The sequence below is a fragment of the Myxocyprinus asiaticus genome, chromosome 20 (genome assembly GCF_019703515.2).
Source record: "Myxocyprinus asiaticus isolate MX2 ecotype Aquarium Trade chromosome 20, UBuf_Myxa_2, whole genome shotgun sequence".
NCBI lineage: Eukaryota > Metazoa > Chordata > Actinopteri > Cypriniformes > Catostomidae > Myxocyprinus > Myxocyprinus asiaticus.
The window spans coordinates 44568644-44592350 of NC_059363.1; the positions used below are offsets into that span (position 1 = coordinate 44568644).

The 23707-nt window shown below is 39.0% G+C and overlaps 1 pseudogene; it reads left to right on the forward strand.

Moving 5' to 3' along the window:
* LOC127411127 (RNA helicase aquarius-like) overlaps nucleotides 1–23707 on the forward strand; it is a 68143-nt pseudogene that overhangs the window by 36369 nt on the left and 8067 nt on the right.

The following is a 23707-nucleotide window of genomic DNA, read 5'->3' on the forward strand; positions in this document are numbered from 1 at the left end:
ACTGGGGTGTTGATGCATCTCTTTCTCCTCTGCTCTTTCACACTGATGTTCTGTCTAGTTTTTGCTTCTTATCTCTTGCTCACATTATCTGCTCATTCCTCCAGGGCTGCGGAAACACGACGTGTGCTTCCTGATTATGGTGCGGCCCAACCTGCTGTATGACACACGCTTCAACTGCCGGCAACCGTTTGTAGATCAGGCTGGTCTTGTGTACGTCAGAGGCTGTGAGGTGCAGGGCATGCTGGATGATAATGTCGGGTAATAGAGGAGGGTATTTTATTTATTTATTTATTTTTTTAAGTGAACTTTATGCTGAATCAGTTTTTAATTGTTGTCTTATTTCTACTATTTTACACTAAATAATCATTAGACTACAACAATGAAAACACACATTATGCATACATTAACCCTAAAACAGCATGTACCACAAGATGCACACTTTTAGTGTCTTAAAGGGGGTGTGAGAAAGAGTTTCTCACTCAATCTTGTTATCAGTGATCATAGTTGGGTCTGTTTTGAGGATGTGGGTCACATGACTTGGTTCAGATTTTCTGTGATCGTTAAATCAGACTGACCTAAAACCAACATGGCCGCCTATGGTGCAGGACATGCTGACTTTGTGATAATTAATTGTAAATAAATCTTACTTTTCTTCAGTAAAAAAACAAACAAACAAACAATAAAACTGCTAATATTAATTTTGAACATTGTCTTAAGATGCAGAAGAAGAAAATGAAGTGCTGTTATTTAGCACATTTTGAAGTGCGTGTATCCCCTGAGATATGTTGCCAGATTGAGGGAAGAAAGAGGGTTAATCCAAAATTACACACATTTATTACACTTCCACATGTCATACATGCAAACTTAAAGCTAAACGTTTCTCAGTTTTGTTTCACACACACACACACACACACACACACACACACACACACACACACACACACACACACACTCACACACACACACACATGCACACTCACACATATACACACACACAAACTCTCTCTCTCTCTCTCACACACACACACACACACACACGTTGGTTTAGCTATCCTTATGAGGACCCTCCATAGACATAATGATTTTTATACTGTACAAACTATAGATTCTATCCCCTAACCCTAACCCTCACGCTATATTCCATCACATTTATTACGATCACAAAATTCTGGCTTGTTAATAATTCCAAGAATATCAAAATCCACAAATGGAGGTAGATCCTTTTCCAATTTGGCTCCTAAACTATGGAATAGTCTCCCTAACACTGTTTGGGATGCAGACACACTCACTCAATGTAAGTCTAGACTAAAGACTCATCTATTTAGCCAGGCATACACCTAATTTATCCATCAACTCACAATTAGGCTGCTTTAGTTAGGTCTGCCGGAACCAGAAACATCTATCATGATCTATAACTCTGCATCAAATTGAATGGCATCTATGCTAATATTATTCTGTTTGTTTCCTTGTCTCAACCTTCGGGATTCATATCCCGAGTTTACCAGAGCCAGCCAGATCCAGTTACATTCCTGTTTGCTGTCGGACACCACTGCTACGTGTCGCTGAGAGATGACGACAAACTACAGCCAGTGCTAGCCAGACATCACTTCAGTCTTTTGACTTCAGAGGATGAACTGATGCCAACTCCAACTGTAAGACATCGAACACACTCTCTCTCTCTCTCTCACACACACACACACACACACACACACACTCTCACACACACACACACACTCTCTCACACACACAAACACACACACTCTCTCTCTCTCACAAACACACACACACTCTCACTCTCACACAAACACACACACACACACACACTATCTCTCTCTCTCTCACACACACACACACTCTCTCTCTCTCTCTCTCTCTCTCTCTCTCTCTCACACACACACACACACACACACACGTATGATATGTTTTAAAATAAGAGGGGGAGTCAGAAACTCATATTTTTTTGCATCAAATAAAATAGTCTTTTTTATGACTTTGACTTTTTTGTACGTTAATTGGGCAATGTATCCTGGGAGATACAACTCATAAAATCCAAAATATATAAAATAAATCAAAAATTAATTTGGATATCCGTTACCTAAGTCAAAATGATATAAAAAGTGACATGAAATGATTTTGTGCTAATCATTTTCCACTCTTGCCTGTTTTAGGGTTAATAATAATAAATATAGCTGCAAGCATCCATTTAATGGCCTATATGGCTTACATGTCCCATATGACCCAAAAAGTGTGATGTATATTGCAAATGCACACTGGTTTATGAGACCTGTACCTTTCTGTATGTTACATATCTGCACAATCCACTGCACCATGCTGCCACACGGATGACAGCCAATAAAGGGACATACCAAGCTGAGATTAAGCACTGCGGTTACCATGATCAACTTTATATTGATGAAACTTTTCAACAAAGATGAACCAACTGATGTAAAGCTGCTTTGGAACAATGTGTGTTGGGAAAAACACAAATAAGAATTTTTTTTTGACCTGATTTGACTTTTATGTTACAATGTCTTTTTCTACTTTGGCAACAAAATCTTAATATTCTTTCTTTGCACTGTTGGTCCAAACAACATCTGCAGCTTGAAACTGAACTTTTGGTTGGATGTTAGGAGTGAATGCACTTGGCTGCATAGGAAAGCTATAGGATGCTCCCTTGCTCCCTTTTTAGTGAATGACTTAACCTCCAGTGTGCTGTCTGTCTGCACTGGTCTCAGAACAATTCAAAATACACCTTATTTTCATCCTAACTCCATATAAAACCTCTGAAAGCAACATTATCCAGCTTTGGGATGAACCCATTGATTCTCAATGTAATAATGCACAGTGAGTACAGGATTTCTGAGGAAAAATAGCCCTATAGTCCACGTCAGTGGTCACTGTGTATAACAGTGTGACGTTTCATGATAAATCACTCGAATGGCATTTTTTTAAATGGCATTTTGGAAAAAACTAGACACTCTAATATTTGGACTCAAACAGGTTTCAATGTAAAAATCTACATTGGTTTCTTACCAGATGTAGTTTTGTTGAACTTTCTCTCAAAGACAAACTCTGCTGAGAAAGGCGCCATGTTGTTTTGACTTGGTGAGTCAAAAGTTTAACTGACAGCCCAAAGTCTTCTGAACTGAGATCAGTCAGTTTAAATTAAATTATGCATTGCGTATATAACGAAGACAAAACACAATATACACACAAAATAAAATGGGGTCGCATGAGGATAAAACTGAAATTAATAATAAGCGTGGGCTGAAGGAAAGTCACGTTTCAACTTATTTTTGAAATGGTACATGGAGATGTTGTTCAGAATCGCTGGTCTTTGATGGTTCTTCGGGTGAAGAAGTGTAATTGTGATGTCAATGCCAATTTACCTACACAAATGAGCTTAAATTTAGACAAATTATCAATTTTTCCTGATTAGAGATTTACATCATTACATTACATTAACATGTATTCATTTAGCAGAGGCTTTTATCTGAAGCAAATTACAAAATGAGGAATCATTTAATTACTTTGTCATTTGGTTTTGTGGTTCTGTCGTCACACTGTGCTAAATGCAATCTGTTCCACTTTTGATTTCATTAAGATGAATTAATGTTTTCTGATGCTTATGTGAAGGTCCTGATCCAAAGCTCAAGCTGAGAGGTGACACCAGAATGTTCCGGGTGCGGCTTGACCCAAACCATTACCAGCAGCACATGACCAACAGCATCCAGAATGGAGAAGAAGACTCTTATGAGACCCTTAGCATTATTATGAAACATAAACCCAAAGAAAACAACTTCAAGGTAAGATGATTTCTCATATATCCCTGTCAGACTTTTGACTATCTGCATTAAGTGTGGTTCACTTTTAGCTTTTAATGGCCAAGAATAGAGGTAGACTGATTTCAGTTCCCTATCTCTCACTCACTTGAAATTGTGTCGATGTAGTGACACTAGGGGTCACTCTTGGGAGCCCCAAACACCTCTGCTTTTTGAAAAAAGGCCAATGGGAATTGGCGAGTGGAATTTGCATGCCACTCCCCCGGACATACAGGTATAAAAGGAGCTGGTATGAAACCACTCATTCAGATTTTCTCTTCGGAGCCGAGCAGTCTATTCATTGAGCTGAATTCATCCGCTGAGTTCATTCACCTCATCTGATGGATTTACGGTGCATTTCAGCCGCTTCTCCCCCTCTGCACCTGTGGAGTGCAGAGAACGCCCCTGGGTGCTTCGGCAGAACAACAAAAAGAGTATATTCTAAAAAAGAGTATATTTTCAATTCTAAAAGAGCGGCTCACACGGAACGTCTTTTTAAAGATGCCTTCCCATTTGTGTGTTATTCCTGGTTGCGGTCATTATCTCTCCGCTTCTGACGGCTACGATCACTGTCTTACTTGTCTGGGCGCTGCCCACATGGAGACTTCGTTCGTGGATGGGTCTTGTCCTCATTGCGAGAACATGACCATGGCAACGTTGCGGTCGCGGCTTGCCTTCATAAGAAAGCAAGCCACCCCAGCAGCTCCCTGCCTCGGTCCTTCCACCTACGGGTATGAGGCCGCGTCAGTTAGCACTGGGGGCTATTTGGGGACTCCAATGGGACCACCTCTGCTGGATAACCCCCCACGGACCTCCCATTCCTCAGCACGCTCACTTGTCCTGGTCAGGCTCTCGTATTGAGACCGCCGGCTCGTCTCAGGGCAAGTTCGACCTCTTATTCGGGGCCCGGGAAGACGATGAGCTATCGAGTGCAGCATCGGAGAGTGGGCTCGTCCACTCTGATGTGGAGGCTTCGGCTGGGCTTCCCCCTTCAGGTGTGGTCGCCCAGTCTCAGGCCGATGCAGAGATAACGGACATGCTTTCCCGGGCAGCCGTGAGCGTCAGGCTAGAGTGGAACCCTCCACTCTCCTCTGAACCCTCGCTGCTCGATGATTGGTTCCTGGGCCCAGAGCGCCGCTCACAGCCGCGCCTCACCCCGGTTCCTTTCTTCCCGGAAGTGCATGAGGAGCTGACAAGATGGTGGGGGGCACCTTTTACTACCTGGTCCCCATCTTTCAGCTCCCCGCTCTCACTACCCTCGATGGTGGGGTGGCCAAGGGGTATTCGGTGATCCTCCAGGTGGATAAGGCGCTCGCGGTGCACTTGTGCCCGCAGAGCGCCACCACCTGGCACGGGGTGCCCGAAGCTCCCATCCAGGGCCTGTAGGTTTATGTCGTCTCTGACGGCTAAGGCCTATGGTGCCGCTGGACAAGCCGCCTCCGCCCTGCATGCCATGGCTCTCCTGCAGGTACACCAAGCCAAGGCACTAAAAGAGCTGCACAAGGGTAGTTCTGACCCGGGGTTGATGCAGGAACTGCGCTCGGTGACCGATCTTGCTCTCCGGGCGACGAAGATCACAGCGCAGTCTCTTGGGCAGCCGATGTCCACCCTGGTGGTCCAGGAACGGCAACTTTGGCTCAACCTGGTCGACATGAGAGAGGCTGACAAGGCATGGTTCCTTGACACCCCATCTCCCAGGTTGGCCTGTTCAGCGACACCATCAAGACTTTGCCCAGCAGTTCTCGGTGGTGAAGCAGCAGACGGAGGCCATTCAACACATCCTGCCCCGGCGCGGCTCAAGACCCCGCACCCCGTCTGCTCGCTGCCAAGGGTGTCCTCCTGCAGCAACAGCACCATCTCCACTGCAGCCCGCCCCCACGGCCTGGCCCCGGCATGGAGCCCACCACAGGAAGCAGATGCCACCCGTCTCACCAGGAACCCTAGGAAGGCTTTGAAGCGCCCCTGAGATGGGCGACCCAGGGACGAGGAGACCCGCTTCTACGGAGCTGTTAGACAGACCACTCCATCCCCCGGTGGAGGGCTTGGAGGAGAATCTTTTGTTTCATTTTTCGCCGCATGCCCAAGAGGCTGCAATGGGCATGGCGCCACGGGACACATCACGTGGTCATCACACCGATCTGTCACCGCCTCTTCAGCCCTTGGACCGACCTTGCATTTCTACAGGCAGGGGTTCCCCTAGAGCAGGTCTCCAGGTGCATCGTGGTTACACAAGACGGGACGCGGAAGACCTAAGTGGCCTGAGGTAGGTGCTTCACATGTGCTGGTTCCCTGTAGGTGACCCCATGTGATATCTTCTGCTAAATCATTTCCCTGTCGGTAAACTGCGTCTTCCTTGGGCAGAGGCCCCTCTGCCCCTCTGCTCCCGGTCACCATGTTTGTAGAAACTCCAACCCCCTCGGGTAGGACCTACCATGGGACTTTTCCACATGACATACTTCCGACAAGACTCGGGAAGTCCATGTGACGTATTTCCATTCAAAATACCCCTCCCCCCCTTTTCTCTGGGCAGGGTGTGGTCTCCGTGGTGTCTTCCCTTGGGAGTGACACCCCCCCAACATAGACATTTATGGCCCCCAGTTGGTTAACAAATTCCACTCTTTTTGGGGAGAAAAAAGAGCAAAAGAGGCAACGGCTGGGCTAGCTTGTCCCTATTTTTAGGGCAGTCGACTTGTTCCCAAAGGACCGTTTGACGCTCATAAGAGTGTTGGGGGAGGTAACGTGATGGCCTGGTGCACTGGCTACGAGGCACACAACGGTCTGCCCATCTCGCACCGCCAGTCCACACAACACAGTTCAGCTAGTTGTGGTGTTTTGTATAGGGACCCCTAGTGTCACTACATCGACACAACGTCGAGTGAGTGACAGACAGGGAACATCCTGGTTACTTTCGTAACCTCCGTTCCCTGACTGTGGGAACGAGACGTTGTGTCCCTCTTGCCACAACACTGAACTACCCACTGAAATGGCTGGGACCTTGTCTCGGCTCCTCAGCACAAAACCTGAATGAGTGGTTGCATACCAGCTCCTTTTATACCCGTATGTCCGGGGGAGTGGCATGCAAATTCCACTCGCCAATTCCCATTGGCCTTTTTTCAAAAAGCAGAGGTGTTTGGGGCTCCCAAGAGTGACCCCTAGTGCCACTACATCGACACAACATCTCGTTCCCTCCATCAGGGAACGGAGGTTACAAAAGTAACCAGGACGTTATCTGTTTTACCGATATATCGGTGCAGATAGTTGCTTTTTGGAACTATGGGTTATCTGCAAAAATCAAAGCCGATAGTTTTGTTTTATTATTATTCCTTTTTTATATGGTTATAAAAAATTATTTACAGTATTTATTAGCCTATATGACAAGGTTTACTTTATAGTGTTTTTATTGTAATACATTGTAGATGATTGCATTAGTGCATGTTTTGTTTTCCTTATGTTTCCAAGAGTCCCCTGTGTATTTTGGGCTTGTTTACAGTTAAAAGTCCTGTGTTATGGACCAAATCTGTTTTTTTGTTTTATGGTTATAATTGGGACTTTAACCCTTTAAAATAATTATCAAAAAATGAATAACTACATTCTGGACCAACACAAAATCGGTATCATTTTAAAGCTTAGAAGCTCTACTTTATGATGCATGTAGGTATTATGACCAAAACTGGACAATGCTTTGAAATTTGCAGACAAATCAGATGTGGTCCGATTTTATAATTTACTGTATTAAAAATTTTTCACTGTACATATTATTGTAATCTGTAAAAGCATCAAACTCATCAAAGAGCCATGTATCATATATTGTTGGAAAGCTCTCAAAGAGCAAAATACAACCACAGACAAAAATATAGCGAGTAATAGCTAAGCATATGTCTTTGATATTAATGTTTCATGTAAACAGGTGTTGCTCAAATGTCGTGTTTATGCTTAAAATTTCATGAAAAATTAACAGAACATAAATTATCACATACCATTACTTAGAGGAGGCGATTATCTTTAAAACAAGCACACACACAAAGGATGCATATAGATCATTGGATAACCCACATGAAGCACAGTGTGCACACAGCTTGGCTATGTGGCATCTTGCTATCTGGCTACAAACTCATTAGCTTTCTTGGATTAGATTACATCATTAAAAATGTTGTAGTGTCATGGAACACTAAACCAATCGGATTGGGTTCAGATCACTCCAGCCAGTGGTGATAATCCTCCATATTTGTGCAGAGTAACCATGTAACCATTCCCTGTAATTACATTTGGCCACCAGGAGATGGCGCCAAGTACATGACACATACTCAATGATGACTCAAATGGCACAGAATGAAACTCATTCTGTGATCTCATTATTAAAATCATATCTGCATGCTATGCAAACCTTTAGTCATTGTTGTTTTTGCATGTGGAATTAGTTCTTATGTACAATTATTGTTTTATTCGTTTGGAGAGGCTTTTGGAAACTTGGGGATGCTTTTGGAAACTAGGATAAATTATTTTTGTAATGCTATAACTTTTGATTTCTTTGTTGTATCAACACTACATTTTACTCAGTTACAGGAGATATGATTATAAACAAAACAAAATAATTTTTTGGAGCCACCTTATTTACACCCTGAGGTATATAATGTCAAATCAGAAAAATAAGAAAAAAAAAGTTATTTTTCAGCAGTTTCTTAAGCTGAGTCTCACAATTTATCACAATCTATATCATTAAAAATTTGAAAAGTATAATTTAAAATTATACCAAACATTTGACCCTCCTTGTTTTTTTTGTTTTTTTTTTTGTTTTTTTTAATATATATATATTTTTTATAAGCCTTTAATTTTGGGTATGACACTGAAACAGGAAATCTTTAAAAACACCCTCAGAGCTTAAAGGGTTAATTAGAAAATAGACTCTTGTAGCCTCTTTGTCTGTGCCTGTCACAGTAAGGAATGTTTTAGTCATTCCCATTCATTTTGTATTGTCGGTCAATTTTGACTGCGAACTGTAAAGGTGTCGCTTTTTTTTTTTACTACCACATAGACTTATCAAATGAAGTCCTTTTGTGTGTGTGTGTTTAGATGGTAAGTGGAGGAAAAGTCACCAAGTCTTGTAATGCTCAGATAAAGGAAAATAACCGAACAGTATAGGAAGGTTAAAAGAGAATAAAACAGATTTTTATATTAGTAGTAAACCCTGACTGGTAAAGCTGAATTGTTTTTTGTTTTTCTAGACATATTTCACCAAATTATCTACTTTGTTGTCTGCGCTGTAGGTTGTTGGTCTGCCAAGAACAGGAAAAACAGACGTGGCTGTTCAGATAATCTCTAACCTGTACCACAATTTTCCAGAGCAGAGGACACTGATTGTCACACACTCTAATCAGGTACACACCAACAACTAAATGACAAACTTAACTGAATACAACTAGAAATCACAAAAGTCTGAAAATCAAAATGTTAGCATCAAAATGAACATTTGCTGTAAAGGAATAGCTCACCCAAAATGAAAACTCTGTCATATTTTACTCACACTCTTGCCCTTTTAAACATATGTATGACGTTCTTTCTTCTGCGAAACACCAAAGAAAATAATATAATGTCTCCTTGGCTGAATTCAATACCATGGCAGTACATAATGACTCACTTTGTACAATGGTTAATAAAGAACTCAAAAGTGTCATAAAAGTAGTCCATGTGACTCTTGCATCATATACCAAGTCTTCTGAAGGCATTGGATCACTTTATATAATGACCACAATTTAAATCGTTATTCACTCTTACATCAAATAATTAATAAAGGATATAAACCGTGCTGAAATCCAATATGGCAGCTACCTGGATAACCTTTGAACCACAATGGATCTTGTGGGTGACCAAAAGTCGTAAGAACCAATAAGAGAAGCTCGTTCGTCATGACAGCGCGTGCACTCTGTGAATGAGCTTCTATGGTAGAGCTCATGAACGAGAACGGATGTCAAGATTTTCAGTGAAAGTATCCCCTAGTCCTTTTCTAAATTCCTGATATAATTGGGTATTGTTTGAAACAGTCTGTGTAACTCATACATGTTGACTCAATGTAAACATCAGTGTTTGTGTTGTAAAGGCTCTGAACCAGCTGTTTGAGAAGATCATGGCTCTAGACATCGATGAATGGCATCTTCTGCATTTGGGTCATGGAGAAGAGGAGCTGGAAACTGAGAAAGATTTCAGCAGGTTACATTTAGAGTGCTTAAACACACTAGCTCACTTTGCAACATACCTGTATTCCTTCAGATTTATGAACTCTCTTCTCTGTTCAGGTATGGAAGAGTGAACTATGTTCTCTCTCTGCATCTGGAGCTTCTCCATGAGGTTGCTTGTCTACAGGAGAGTCTGGGTATTCCTGGAGATGTCTCCTACACCTGTGAGACTGCCAGACACTTCTACATCTATCAGGTACTCCATGATACCCCAGTGAACATGGTCTAAACATACACTGCCCTCCTGCTTCTGAGGAGATGGTGATGGTCAATTTAACATAAACCTCTACTTTTAGACTTCATCAGCACCTTGGCCCAAAAAAATTACATTACAGACAAGATTAGAGGCAGGCAGTTTTTATGTGCCTGATATGTTATGCAGCAATGAACTTTGAAAATGTTATTATTATTATCGATACTAGTGATGTCTAGTTTTTGAACAAATCGTTCTTTTGAACCGTTTCTTTTAGTGAACGAGTTGTACTAGTTCACCAAATCGGACTGAATCGTTTGAAACAGATCACGTCTTGACACAAGTTACTCTATCTTAACCTGTCTCTCGGATGTGCCTGACACTCCGAATCGAATTGAGCCGATAACCGGGACTAATATGATTCTAGAACTGGTGATATTTTCTTTTGCCAACTCTTCTTTGCAATTAACCGCTCCAACTAGTTCACAAATCGGACTGAACACTCGGGTCACAACAGTCCTCGAATCAACAGTATGAGTCGCTCACAGTAGTTCTCGAGTCAACAGTACACTGAACTGAGAATCGCCTCTTTCAGAGGTGTCTGACATCCTGAGAACCGATGAGCTGCTGACATTGAGCATGTGTGTGAATAAGGGGTGAAATGTATGTTTCAGGTGTATTTTGCTGAACAACAGAGAGTGTAAAAAATAAAACATACTGGAAATATGTTTATGACTTGATTGTATTACCGTTTTATCAACATATGAAGATGATCCACTCTACAGCTCTCGAGTCAACAGTACATTGAGTCGTTCTCAGCAGTTCTTGAGTCAACAGTACACTGATCCCGGGACAGCAGCTCTCAAGTCAACAGTACACTGATCCGAGGACAGCAGTTCTTGAGTCAACAGTACATTGAGTCGTTCGCAGCAGCTCTCGAGTCAACAGTACACTGATCCGAAGACAACAGCTCTCAAGTCAACAGTACGCTGATCCCGGGACAGCAGCTCTCAAGTCAACAGTACACTGATCCGAGAACAGCAGCTCTCGCGTCAGCAGTACATTGAGTCCATCACAGCAGTTTGCGAGTCACCAGTACACTGAACTGAGAATCGCCTCTTTCAGACATCAGTGAGCAGCTGTTGAGCATGTGTGAACCGAGGACTTGAATGAGGGGGCGAAAAGTAAACAAATTTTACTATTGAGTATTGTGCATGCAGATTATATCTGAAGTTGTGATGAGCTGGATCATGGTTTCTGTAAAAATGTGTGAGTTGATTAAGACTAGTTTAATCACTTTTTATGCTTTAAACATGTGTAGAACATCCGTGTTTGTATATCAGTGTCAGTATTGGGTGCTTTAGGTGCAAAACTTTAATGTAGGATGTATTATAAGATCACTGAATGAAACACTGACAATTAACACCCTTATTATTATAACTTAATTAAATAAAATCAGCAATATGCCCTTACATATGGCTTTGTTGAATATGTTTGTGCGTGTATTTTACGACACCGGTGTATTAGCATTATATATATTGAAACGAACCGTCTGAAAGAACCGGTTCGCAGAAAAGACTTCCCATCACCAATCGATACTGATAGTGGAAATACAGACAAGAGTTTTAACCGATATTGCGTTACGGATCAGTTATATTTGCTTGTACCATTGGTTTTTTCTTTACCTAAACAGTCTCATACATCAGTTTGCATGCATACACTGCATATAAGAGTGACTCGGAAAGAAACAGTGTTTTAACATAGATAGCATGTCACGTTGCTCGGTGAGGATTATTTTAATATGCACCATTTTACATTGTGTTTGGCCTCCTTTAAATAAGATCATTTGCATTTTCTTTGTTTCACAATGTAATAAGCAAAAAGTATGTGTACTCTCATTCTATCTCTGCAATTCTTGTAATTGTTGGAATAGTTTTAATTTGGAGGTTGACTGATAGTGGATTTTGCAGATACCGATAACTAAGGTGGTGGAAATTGCCGATAACCAATGAATCGGCTGATAGTTTTTAAAACGGATTTATAGAATGTTAAAAACTTGTTTTACCTAATCAAAATAACAAAATTTGCATTGAAGTGAGGATAAAAATATGGATAATTATTGTTTGTCAGTAATTGTTTTTATTTTACCTTTAAAGGCCGCTTTTATACTGTAGAATCAAGTTTTTCAAACTGTAGAATCCTCTGGATTTTTCCAATACCGATAACTAAGCTGGTGGTGATGGCCGACAACGGATTAATCTGCCACTAGTTCTTTTTTTTCTTTTTTTCTTTATCGATTTATAGAATGATACATTTATTAGTCTTTCCTTACTATGACAGGAACAGACATTGGGGTAGAAGAATGCAAAATGATTTAAATCCCAAAAGCAGTTTATTGTGCAACCAAAAACACAATAATAACCATAGAAATTAAGATTTGGTCCATACTGAGGAACTTTTAGCTAAAAACAAGCTTGAATACAGCAGCCCCATCTTCAGTGGGCTGTACTGCAGTTTAAATCGTTTTTGGAATGTTCTGCGCTACCAGTGTATTTTGATTCCTGAAAGAATGATTCAAAGGAGCCGGTTCTTTTGAATCTAAAGTGCCAAACATATACCGCTTCGGGTATAGTCTGATTCCCGAAAGAATGATTCTAATAAGCTGGTTCATTTGAATCTACAGCGTGAAAAAAACGCACACCGTTCCCGGTGTAGTTCGGTAAAGTATTAATCTTATACTCATCCGCAAGTTATGAATTCCAATTTGAAATGAAATAAGAACTGTTGAAGTGTCACAAGCCTGAAGTACAACATTAGATTACATTACAGTCTAAACTCTCTCTGGAACCTGTTACTATTTTTTAATGTTACTTTAGACCTGTGAGATTTTAATGAAGCAGTGCAGGTACTAATTGGTTGTTCAAATGACAATTTGTAGTTAAAGATATGCACAAGTTTTGTTGTAACGAGTGGAATTTTATAAAAGAATAAATTTATTAAATATGCCATCACATTTCTTGCTTTTTTTATTTTTTTATTTTTATTTTTTTTTTATTTTATTTTTATTCAAAATGTAGTTAGGGTCAATAATTGGATTACACTTTTGTCTCTTAAAAAGTCTGCAAACACACCTTTTACAAGAATTGTATTACATTTATTTTGGATCTGTTCTGTAGAAATCTGAAATGATCTCATTTTTTGGTAACAGACAGCAGAGTGTATAGTAAATATTATAAGAATTCCATTTCTCATTTCAAAATAATTCTTCTGTAAAAAGTACTGAAAGAATGACTGTAATCATTACTGGAACCATTAAGGAACCGGAATCATTGAGAGGAATCGGAACCTGAATCGTTATATTCCTCACGACTCCCATTCCTTCTCAAAAAGCAACTATCAGCATGGATTAATTGGTAAAAACGATACATCGTTCTACCTCTAGTATGTTGTTTTTACTACAGATTTCTTTAGCATCCATTATAATGGCATATACAGTATATGACAGTGGATAGGCTTAAATTATATATTTTTTTGACTCCCCAAGCGCAAGTCTGGTGAAACCAAGGAGTTCTTGGGGGAAAGTTCTACCTGTTAATCAACCGCTGTGCTAAAACAAGATTTTAAACTTTGCCGGTTACGTGTGGCTTTTAAAGGAAATAAACATCTGATCAGAATATTTGAAAATGTGCATATGTACATGCACAAGTTCACTGAACTTTTTCAGTGTGCCTGATATCATAATAAAGTGCCACAGATGAGAAGCACACACATCTCTGAATTTCCAATGCAGGTACTCTTCTAAAATAACTGACAGTTCTGCTCTAAATGTAATGTTTGTGCTTAGGTTAAATGCAAGTAATTGGCAGAAATGCTGCACTGCTTTTTTCGTGTTTTCATTTTGTTAGTATACTTTTTTTGCACTTTATTATAATGAAGTAACACTAATCATGCAGTAACACTCTAGCGTAATGACTGATTTTAGGTTAGTATGAGCACCCTCTCCTCGAAATCCGAACACAATTGGTCAAAATAGATGCATATTACCAGGTTTTCATGATGATTGCTCCTTAATACACATCTTAATACTACCAGGCAAAAAACAGGGCACCCAAGTCAAAACTGATGCACTTGATTATAATGTTTTTCCTATTTTTTTAACTGTCAAAATGATGGACACCATTTGAAATGATCCGTCAACATTTCAAAAAAAATCGGTCCATGACGGAGAATTTTCATTTAACGCAACCCCTGATCATATCACCAAGGTTCGTTGTTGAGTCCAGATTTGACGCTTAAAGGAATACTCTGGGTTCAGTACAAGTTAAAGCGGGCGTATACGGTGCGATTTTCGGCTTTCGTGTATGCTCCCGACTGATTTTTTCCATTCGCATGAAAATCGTTGGTGCTCGTGTGGTCGTGGCTCGAGGGGCTCACAAGCAGCTCACGACCTCCCGATAATGTCTAAAAAATTCGGGTGCTGACGGCTTGAATTCGTGAGGTGTGTGCGGTTGAACAAGCCAATTTGGCATCTACCTGAAGTTGACCAATCAGGAGAAGGTGTTACAACTCACACGATCAATGAAAACAGAGTGTTCATGAAGCTTTTACACATTTGGAGAAAATGGTCATGTTAAAACACATCACTAGGAAGGATTCTACAGAAAGGCCATGCTGTTCTCTGCTCTTCAAACAAATCATTTGCCATATGGGTTGCGCTAGAAAACCAAGCACTTCTAGGTGGAAATTCTACCTGTCAATCAACCGCTGTGCTAAAACAAGATTTTTACACTTTGATACGTGTGGCTTTAAAGTGCATTCACGGACAAGACCTCGCAGGTCTTCTTCAGTTCTGAAGGGGAAAAGAACATAGTTAAGCTTATTGATTAAATCATTTATGACTAATGGTGAATAATGAGATGAATACGGATTTACAATGTCTGTAATAATTGCATGTATGTTTATAAAAGGATGTGGCTTCAAAATACATGTTTTACTTACCTTAAGGGTGGTATGATCCAAAGTGGGTGGGGCCTGATGTGGAAGGAACTCAGCATGTATAGAGTCAGCATGTATATATATAGAGAGAGAGAGAGAGAGAGAGAGAGAGAGAGAGAGAGAGAGAGAGAGAGAGAGAGAGAGAGAGACAAACCATTGTGGGAGTTTGGTGTAAATACGTTTACCTACCTTTGTTTTGTTTTCTTTTTATTTTCTTTTTTTTTTTTTGTTTATACATTTGCACTTTGTAAGTTGTTTTATATCCCCTTGGTTACTTTCACTGAGCACTTAATAAGACACCATTGCACTTATGTGCTACTGTGGACTGAGCCATCTTTTCCAAACAACTTGAACACACATTGTACATTTACATTTATGCATTTGGCAGACGCTTTTATCCGAAGCGACTTACAGTGCACTTATTACAAGGACATTCCCCCTGGAGCAACCTGGAGTTAAGTGCCTTGCTCAAGAACACAATTGTGGTGGCTGTGGGAATCGAACCGGCCAATCCTAAAATGTCTGTAAAAACAATGATTTAAACAACTTTACAGCTCAAATAATACATGAGTTTAAACAGAAAAATTAATGTTAGTGCTTTTATAAAACTATAAGCTTCACATTTCTGCCTTTTAAACCCTCCAAAAATTGTCCCCATTGACTTTAATTGCAAGTGTTTCACTGTAACCTTGATTTTTGCCTGTTTTTAATGAAAAGGTCAATATTCATTTTTCTGGTAATCAACATTATGCCACAAATGCTGTCGATTAAACTTAATTTGTACTGAACCCGAAATATTCCTTTAAAGGTGCACTAAGTTTTTTCTTATTCAAAAAGTTTTATAAATAAAGACAGGAATAGTATTTTTTATAAAAATGTTGGAAAATCATGCTCACTAATGTTAGATGAAGACTCCAGTCATATGAGAAACCCAATTAAAGCTGTTTAATTTTACATGGCGTGGGTCACCCCCTCATGGGCACTGCCATGTTGACAGCACATGACACTGTGTCATGCAATTGACTGAGTTACAACCACTAATAATGGCAGTAATAATATAGCACTTTCAGTTAATGCTCAAAGATAAAAGTACAGTACATGTAAACAAAACAAGCAAACCAAACAATAAAACAACAAACCCAATATACTTACAGAGCCCAATATACAATGGAGCCCAGTATAGCAATAAACAGTATAGTCCAGAATGATGATATTGATCAGCAGGCATTTGATCCACCAGACAGTCCAAACAGAATGAGTAAAGGTGAAAAGGTTAAATGTCCTGAGTTCAGAGTGATGAAACAAACCGCTATGACCTGGAGCTCTCACGGATAAGTGATGCAACATCAAATGCCAATCGCAAGCACACGGCAGTGTTCGGCCAGTTAGAGATCTTGCAAGACGCCACTGCCCAGTCAGTCTAGCGTGCAACGACGCGCAAATTATTATTTTTTTATTGGATACAAGAATGTCCATTATAGGGATGTGTGTATTAGGAGACAGATAAAAACACAGACTAAAAGTAACAAGACAGAAGATATTCTTGTAAAACATCTGGTAAACAAACTTTCAGTATCCAGGAGGATGGATGTCAGTATAGAGTCCAAAACCACAAGTACTGGGACCAAAGGGACAAGTAAGAGCCAGCTAAAATCTTACTTCGTGCATCTTTTTAATTTTTTTTATTTTATCCCCTTTTTCTCCCCAATTTTTGGAATGCCCAATTCCCGCTACTTAATAGGTCCTCGTGGTGGTGCGGTTACTCACCTCAATCTGGGTAGCAGAGGACAAGTCTCAGTTGCCTCCGCTTCTGAGACAGTCAATCCGTGCATCTTATCACGTGGCTTGCTGTGCATGACACCGCTAAGACTCCGCATATGGAGGCTCATGCTACTCTCCGCGATCCACGCACAACTTACCACACGCCCCATTGAGAGCGAGAACCACTTAATCGCAACCATGAGGAAGTTACTCCATGTGACTCTACCCTCCCTAGCAACTGGGCCAATTTGGTTGCTCAAGAGACCTGGCTGGAGTCACTCAGCACACCCTGGATTTGAACTCATGACTCCAGGGGTGGTAGTCAGTGTCAATACTCGCTGAGCTACCCAGAAACCCCACTTCGTGCACCTTTAAACGAAACCCGTTTCATTTCAGTTAAGTATTTTTTAATTAATTTGCTCCACTCAAAGGGTTAAAAGCATTAAAAGAGTGAGATTTGAAAGAATCTATTGAGAAAGGAACTCAAAATTATCTGTTCCGGACACTCTTGTGCTGTATTGACATCTAAATCTACCTGCAGCAGTGCACTCACATACTGCTGCTTTCATTTGTATTCTTCTCTCATCGCTCTCTGTAGTTCAATCCATCACGCTGTGGTCCATAGATTCATATCAGTGTCTCTCGGGATCGGTATGGGCCATTAATTGTGATCGTAGAGATTGCAATAAAACTCGCGTAGCACTAATTAAGTGTGGATTGTGAAGAGGCTGTTTGTACAGATATGTGCTGCTTTAACTCCTAATGAGTTCTGCTCAGTAAACCCCCCGGCGCCGATCGTTATCTGTCTCTCTCTCTTGTGTTGTAGGTGATGTCTCGCTGAGAGGAGTACGTGAGTAAAGTGAAGCTGAATCCCGGGCGAGAGGTGCGGACAGAGGAGGTGGCGGCACACTTCCCCTTCCAATAAGTACTTCTCCAACGCTCCTCAGCCAGTGTCCAAAGGCCAGTCTTACTAGGAGGTCATGGACATAGCCGAGGGCTGCTACCAGCACATCTGCAAGATCTTCACACAACTTGAGTGTGTGTGAAAAAGGAAGTGTATGACACAAAACACAACACAAAAGGAGTTCCCTTTTTTCAATACAGTGGAAGTCAAATCGATTTTTATAAATGCTGTTTTCTAAACACCCCATTATGCTGCGTTGGCCCTCTGCTTTTGATGTTTAATTCATTTCGTCCTTAAAACAAAGAGAAGATCCTGTAATAAACATTGTGCAGTGTTGTTTCATTGTGCATCTGTGTGTTTGCGTCTGCAGGAAACAGTGTCACTGTTCCTCAGCCCTCACAGACAATGACTCTGGATTAAAAAATGGCCTGATGAATATTGAATGTTTTGATGGGATTAATATTAATGCAGTAGCACATCACATATTCATTTCCCAGTGGACAGAGTCCTGAAAATACTAATTGCTTATTGCTGGCAACAGTGATAGGATGAAAGATGGGTCATTGATGTGACGCTCATATTTTTGTTCAGATACACTATAAATTCACCTCTTCTATCATGAGCATGTTTTTAGTTACTGAGTTTCAAATCATTTTGATATTTTTTTCTGGGACTTCAATTCAAAAATGTCATGTGATGAAACCGTCCAGAGATGGTAAAAAAAAGTCAAAGTTTCATTTAAAGCTAAAATTCGTAAAAAATATTTTTTGGCGTGAGTAGTGCAGAATAATCTTTTATTTTTATTTCCTAAAAAATAAGCAGTGGAGCAGTTTTATTTAAAAATATGATTCATGTTTTGTCAAGTCATGTGACGTAGGTTGCCATTTTGTTTCAATTTGAAAAAATAAATAAAAAGACCCCTTTAGACCCTTAAGACTGTTTAAGTAATAAAAAAATAAAAAAAATAAATTAGCTTTTTTTTTATTTTTATCCAAAGGCACATTTTGTTCAGGTCATTTGGTGTAACACTGAAGACTTCTTAACATTCTTGACTCAAAAATTCATGATATTTGTAAAAAAAAAAAAAAAAAAAAGAGAGAAAAAAGAATTATATTTCACCTTGAAAAATACGGATGAATTGCTTTATTTTTATTAATGGTTAATGGATTAGTTCACACAAAAATTAAAATTCTCACCCTCATGCCATCCCAGATGTATGTGACTTTCTTTCTTCTGCAGAAAACAAATGAACATTTTTAGAAGGATAGTTCTGCTCTGTAGATCCATACAATGCAAATGAATGGTGACCAGAACTCAAAAGGTCCAAAAATCCAGTGGTTTTACCCTCTGGGGTCTGAGGGTGTTTCGGGCCCTGGAGAAGTTTTGACATGCCTTGACATTTGTGCTTTTTTCAGTTGCTTAAAAACATATTAATGGCTATAGTCTGATAACACTGTATTCAGCACAAAATGGGCTACAATAATATGTGAGCAACATGTATGTACATGTTTGTATTTTTGAGAAAATAACGTTTATGCGTGGTTTTTGAAAAAACAAAAATTGTAAGACACTGAAATAAGGCCATATAACACATACTAAACAGTTGTTTACAAGACCTTTGAGAACTGGATCTTGTAGCCTAGAGTTTTTGCTACAAAATGATGTGAAAACCATCCTGATTCATTAATACAAAACAATATAGTCATTTAACTTTTGTAAGACACTTTTAGTGTTAGAAAGGCCATATGCGAGGAGGCGTGGATGATCATGAATATTGATGTGATTCACACTTGAGGAGACAAAGACCCCTCCCCTGAGAGAGAATGAATGTGAGGAGACTTAAAGATTGAATGTACTGTTTGTAGTTTAAGTTAAAAAAGTAATCTGACTATACATTTTCTTTACATAAAGACTTAGACCTACACTACCATTTAAAAGTTTTAGATCTGTAAGATTTTTAAATGTTTTTAAAAGAAATCTCTTCTGCTCACCAAGGCTGCATTTATTTGATCCAAAATACAGCAAAAACAGTGATATTGTGAAATATTTTTACAATTTAAAATAACTGTTTTCTGTTTGAATATACTGTCAAATGCAATTTATTCCTGTGATCAAAGCTGAATTTTCAACATCATTACTGCAGTCTTCAGTGTCACATGATCCTTCAGAAATCATTCTAATATGCTGATTTTCTAATATGGGCATATTTACAGCACATTTTACACATTTACACCTGAACAGATATTTGCAAGCACAAGCTTCGTTAATGATAATGAGGCAGCATAAACACTAGTTAAAATATAATCTAAACATTCATATTATTTTTATATCATATTACATATCATATTTACACAACCGGTCAAACGTTTTGAAACACTTACTCATTCTTTATTATATATTTTTTTCTTCACATTTTAGAATAATAGTAAAGTCATCAAAACTATGGAATAACAAAAATGGAACTATGGGAATTATGTTGTGACTAAACAAAATCCAAAATAAATCAAAACTGAGTTATATTTTAGCATCTTCAAAGTAGTCACCCTTTGCCTAGAATTTGCAGACATGAACTCTTGACATTTTCTCAACCAACTTCTTGAGGTATCACCCTGGGATGCTTTTTAAACAGTATTGAAGGAGTTCCCATCTATGTTGAGCACTTATTGGCTGCTTTTCTTTATTATTTGTTCCAAGTCATCCATTTCAAAAACTTTTTTTTTTTTAATTAAATGTTAGATTTATAATGAAATAAATGAATATGGTGGCACAATTATATTTTTGTCTACAAAACTAATTTCAAACATTTAAGCATACGCCTTCAGATCAAAAGATTTTTAAGATCATGAGAAACATTTCAGTCAAGTGTTTCAAAATGTTTGACCGGTAGTGTATATCATACAGCATACAATTTAAATACCTGCTTTAGCCGAAACAACATTGAAGATTGAAACCTTCATTCCTCTACTACTACAGGTACAACCAACATCTGACAAGCACTAAGGATTTTTAATGTCAGAACCTTTGAATTCTAAGAATTATCCATAAATTTGTAGTTGTAATGTGACCTCACTGACAACCGTTTCTGTGTCCACGTTTTCGGCAGGACCTGGAGGACAGCTACAGTCGAGTCAAACGCTGTATTATGATTGGTGATCACCATCAGCTGCCTCCTGTCATTAAGAACATGGCCTTTCAGAAGTACTCCAATATGGAGCAGTTGTTCTTCACACACTTTGTGCGTCTGGGCGTACCCACTGTAGACCTGGACGCCCAGGGCAGAGCATGTGCCAGGTCAGTACAGTACATCTGCCTGGGCATTTTCACACTTTTGGTAAGAACCCGAGTCCATTTGACAAGCTGTTTTATGAACTTGGGTCAAACCAAAACCAGGGTCAACATACTAATGACTTTTAACCGGAAACGTTTCGCATCATGCCCAGTGTAATATAAAACAGGTTCGGTGTGGATAGGAGCTCCTCAAATACACTGCTCGACCTGAAGTGTCCTTCTTTGACTCTCTCTCTTTAATGTGTCTCTGTCAGTCTGTGTAACCTGTAACCTGGCATTATAAGCAGCTGGGGAACCTGCCTCACGTTCCGCTCCAGCCAGAGTTCCAGGCTCCGGATTCACCTACGACTTCCAGCTCATTAACGTAGAAAACTTCAACGGCGTGAGCGAATCGGAACCCAATCCATACTTTTATCAGGTGAGCGCTTACAACTGCTGTTACACAGTATACATGTGTTTATTGGTGGACTGCGTTTATTCATAAATGGTTTTAATTCTGTCATCTGTAATCTGCCCTCTTGTCGTTCCAAAGCTGTTAGGGCAAGGCAATATGCAAGACACTTTTTCACAAAATGTTTTATAAAAAAAAGCGATATCCGATTACATCGTTAACTCCCCTGCCCCCTTGCCAGTGATTATTTTTGCTTTCTTGATTTTGTTTTAACAACTAAATTAATTTACTGAAACACAAAAAACTTAAACCAAAGATTTTTCTAAATTCATATTGCACTTTAAACGAAAAGCCATTCAAATAACTAAGTGGTCAGAAAATCTTATAGAACCACCTGACTAAGTCCAAATGTTTACCGTCTTCAACTTCCTCCACCGGCCCCATTTGCCATCACACAAGTATCCGTTTACAACAACAGGTGGAAAATTACTAAGACAAATTAAGATCTAAAGTCAATTATAAACGTAAAAATAATATTGAAATATAAATAAACCATTACCTCTAGAAAGTTCAACACAACACACATTATTTCTACTTTCATAAAATGGCTACAATAGTTTGTTACTTCAATTAGTCTGTGTTTAAACGAATAAAGAACACCAGTTGTTCTATTAGGTATACGCCTGATAAATTCCCTTGTGTTGCCCAAATAATTCTGCTTAATAATTTCCACGCATTCTTATCGATTTGGTGTTTGTATAACATATTTTTAATGCAGGTAATGCCACCTAAAGAAAAATGTAATTGAATTCAATTTTAGGTTCAAGGTGAATGTGTTTTTATATTGTTTTATGATTTAGTCACTTTTAACTTTGTTTCTTGAACTACGCTTTCCCTGAGCAAATCGCAATGTTGTTTAACGGTGCCAACGCATGCATTTATTAAAAAATTAAACTTTAGTTTAATTTGTTACCATCAAATTAATTCTTTATGGAGTGGATGATGAATAGAAGTTGATATCACAAAGCAATGTTTAAAATAACTTTTGAATACAAGTTTTTCACAAAGGCTGTGATGTATAGTCACGCTTTTATGACATTTCATAGTAATGTCTGTATTACCTTTAGTGTTGTCACGATACCAAAATGTCAGTAGTCGGTACCGATACAAATGAAATTTCACAGTTCTCCATACCAATGCTAATGTGGTAATGTGCTACTGAACACACTCCTTTAAGGTAAATTTAAATATAAATAATAAATGAAAAGAAATGCATGTTTCATTTAAGTGTTACTCAATTAAGTATGCATTGATTAAGAGTTTAAGTAGGGCCCTACACATTTTTATTTTTTTTTTCCAAAATCCATTTTTCCTTTTTGAATCCACATTTTAAAGGTTAAGTTAATTTCATCATCAAAATGGTGTCTAATCAAATTAATTTTTAGCAAGTAGAACAATTACTTTTCAACATACCATTGCATTTTAACAAGCTTTCATTCAGTACAACAGCATATTTGCTTGTGATGTATTTCTTAATTTTTATTAGTATTATTTATCAACCATTATTTATGATTATTATTAATATTACTACAGTGAATATTACAATTTACTATACCATTGTAATATATTCCTGTTGCAATTTCTTCAATTTCTGGCGACTAGCTTTTATTTTGATGTGAGCTTTTATTTTGACGTGTGTGTTTGACGGAAAATTCTGCGGAGATTTGTAAGCAGTTTGCTACATGGCCCAGTGTGATCCTTACAGTGCAAATGCTATGATTTAATTATTTAAATATATAGTCTACATGTGCTGTGCTTCACATTGGATTATGGTATGCAACTGCCCCACACAAAATAAGTATTTTAATGTAAATTCTATTAATCAAAATGAATAATCACAATTACAATATCAAAGGAAATAATCTGCAATGATGATTTTCGTCATAATCGTGCAGCCCTAGCGTGTGGGTACTGGATTGAGTCTGTGCTCAGTACTACAGATACTGCAGAATCACTGGTATCGTGACATCTTTTTTATTTTAGTATCGACTTGGTACTGAAGTACTGGTACTTTTATAGTTACATTTCAAATATATATGCTGTTTTTATCTAGTTGCTAAGCCA